At 40.2% G+C, this 3029-nt stretch overlaps 1 pseudogene; it reads left to right on the top strand.

The window, feature by feature from the left end:
• The first annotated feature begins 2012 nt into the window (after positions 1–2012).
• LOC144257246 (ras-related protein Rap-1A pseudogene) lies at positions 2013–2646 on the top strand (annotated as a pseudogene).
• The last annotated feature ends 383 nt before the right edge of the window (positions 2647–3029 follow it).

Raw genomic sequence — 3029 nt, 5'->3', positions numbered from 1 at the left:
GCTCAAACAAATACTCTTTTTTGTTGGGGTGGGTATTAGGGATTGAATCCAGGGGTGCTTAACCACTGAGCCACATCCCCAACCGTTTTTTAATTTTTTTAAATTTTGAGACAGGGTCTTGCTAAGTTGCTTAGTGCCTTGCTAATTAATGAGGCTGGCCTCAAACTTGCAATCCTCCTGCCTTAGCCTCCTGGGTTACTGGGATTACAGGTATGTGCCTGTATACTCTTTAACATTTTGTGCCTCGGTTTGCCTTTTAAAAGTGGTCAGAAAAATCATAGAATTTGGAGGGAAATGGATGGCATTAGAGCAGATTATGCTAAGTGAAGCTAGTCAATCTTTAAAAAACAAATACCAAATGACTCCTTTGATATAAGGGGAGTAAACAAGGACAGGGTAGGGACGAAGAGCTTGAGAAGAAGATTTACATTAAACGGGGATGAGAGGTGGGAGGGAAAGGGAGAAGGGAAATCGCATGGAAATGGAAGGCGATCCTCAGGGTTATACAAAATGACATATAAGAGGAAAGGAGGGGTAAGACAAGATAATACAAATGGAAGAAATGATTTACAGTAGAAGGGGTAGAGAGAGAAAAGGGGAGGGGAGGGGAGGGGGGATAGTAGAGAATAGGACAGCAGAATACATCAGACACTAGAAAGGCAATATGTCAATCAATGGAAGGGTAACTGATGTGATTCAGCAATCTGTATACGGGGTAAAAGTGGGAGTTCATAACCCACTTGAATCAAACCGTGTAATATGATGTATTAAGAACTATGTAATGTTTTGAACGACCAATAATAATAAAAAAAAAGTGGTCAGAATGCATACTTTGTCTGACTCAGATAATTTGGCAATGGTTAAGGCATCCTAAGTGAAGGCAACACGTGTTCACCTTGGAACCAAATGAAACTCCCCTCCCAAAGGTGCAGATGGCCCTTAGGACGGGTACCTTGCTAGAATATGTACTCATTGTGAGTCCATGATCTGTTAGGTTTCCAGGAGAAGGAGGGCTGATCCAGGCCCAGCACACAGAGTGAGGTGGCATTTGTGAAATAACAAGGACAACAGATGCCTGCATCATCTAGTGGATATCAAAGAGAGGAAAAATCATAGAAACTGATAAAGGGTACTTACATCAAAGATTGAAGAACTGCATTAAGAAAGGCCAAGAATAATGTGCAAGTAGTAATAAGGACTGTGAACAAGGAATCCCATCCCAGTGCATTTGGCAGGAGCCCAGCATAGCTTGACAAATGCTCTCCTCAAAAGTGGGCATGGGGAGGGGACCCAGAATTGGAATTGTGTGTACACAAGAACAGGGTGATTCTTTCAGATGCTCTAGAAGAAAGGCTCCCACTGGTTCCTCATGGACAGAATGTAGATGTAAATTCTCCAGCCTGTGCTCCTCCCACTTTTCCACTGACATATCCTAAGGACAGAGAAGTGGAAAGCCCCTCTGGGAGGGCAGGTTCAAAGCTGCCTATTTTGAACTCCCTAAATTCAAAATTTCTTTGAAGTGACATGCTTGATTTTTAAAATATATGTGTATTTTCCATTTTTCTCCACTAATATAACCACATTTGTTTCAGTATAAAAATGTTTTTACATTGTGCACTACCATGTAGTCATTTCTATAAGATAGATGTGCACTTTACCCACCTTGGCCTCCAACTGCTTGCCTCAGGGGAGTATTTACCCCAGTTTGAGAAGCAGGACCTTGAGGTATTTATATATCATTTATATTAATGATTGAGATATACCTATATGTATTCATATGTAAATACAATGTATATATTTATATATAAATTATATATACATTTAGAAATTCTCAACAAATCCTTTTGTTATTTTCATAAAAAAACTAGCTGGGCAGAGCCCTGTATGCTTGTAATCCCACTGATGCCAGAGGCTGATGTCAGCCTTAGCAACTTAGCAAGACTGTCTCAAAATATCAAGAAAAAAAAAAAAGGAGGCGCAGAGCCGGAGCCGGAGCCAGAACCATGGCCGAGAGGAGGGAGGAGGAGGAGGAGGTGGTGGAGGAGGTGCCGGACCCGGGGGATTGTCAGTATTTAAACAGACCACATCATGCTTGAGTACAAGCTAGTGGTCCTTGGTTCAGGAGGCGTGGGGAAGTCTGCTCTGACAGTTCAGTTTGTTCAGGGAATTTTTGTTGAAAAATATGACCCGATGATAGAGGATTCCTACAGAAAGCAAGTTGAAGTAGATTGCCAACAGTGTATGCTGGAAATCCTGGACACAGCAGGAACAGAGCAGTTTACAGCGATGAGGGATTTATATATGAAGAATGGCCAAGGATTCGCACTAGTATATTCTATTACAGCTCAGTCCACATTTAATGACTTGAGGGAACAGATTTTACGGGTTAAGGATACAGAAGATGTTCCAATGATTTTGGTTGGCAATAAATGTGATCTGGAAGATGAGCGAGTAGTTGGCAAAGAACAGGGCCAGAATTTAGCAAGACAGTGGTGTAACTGTGCCTTTTTAGAATCTTCTGCAAAGTCAAAGATCAACGTTAATGAGATATTTTATGACCTGGTCAGACAGATAAATAGAAAAACACCAGTGGAAAAGAAGAAGCCTAAAAAGAAATCATGCCTGCTGCTCTAGACCCGAAGTCAGCAGCAGGCATAATCTGAACCAGATTACAGGAATGAAGAACTGTTGCCTACTTGGAAAGTGCCAGCATTCCAGACTTCAAAAAATAAATCTGAAGAGGCTTCTCCTGTTTTATATATTATGTGAAGAATTTAGATCTTATGTTGGTTTGCACAAGTTCCCTGGAGAAAAAAAAATTTTTGCTCTGTGTATATCTCTTGGAAAATAAGACAATAGCATTTCTCCTTTGCAATAGCAGTTATAACAGATGTGAAAATAAATATACTTGACTCTAATACAATTATACAAAAGAGCATGGATGCATTTCAAATGTTAGATATTGCTACTATAATCAAATGATTTCATATTGACCTTTTTATCATGATTCCTCCCTGTTAAGCACTAAA

This window comes from Urocitellus parryii, chromosome 10 (assembly GCF_045843805.1).
Source record: "Urocitellus parryii isolate mUroPar1 chromosome 10, mUroPar1.hap1, whole genome shotgun sequence".
In the NCBI taxonomy this organism is placed as follows: domain Eukaryota; kingdom Metazoa; phylum Chordata; class Mammalia; order Rodentia; family Sciuridae; genus Urocitellus; species Urocitellus parryii.
Note: the sequence above shows the minus strand (reverse complement) of the source record. Positions and strands in the feature narration are given on the sequence as shown.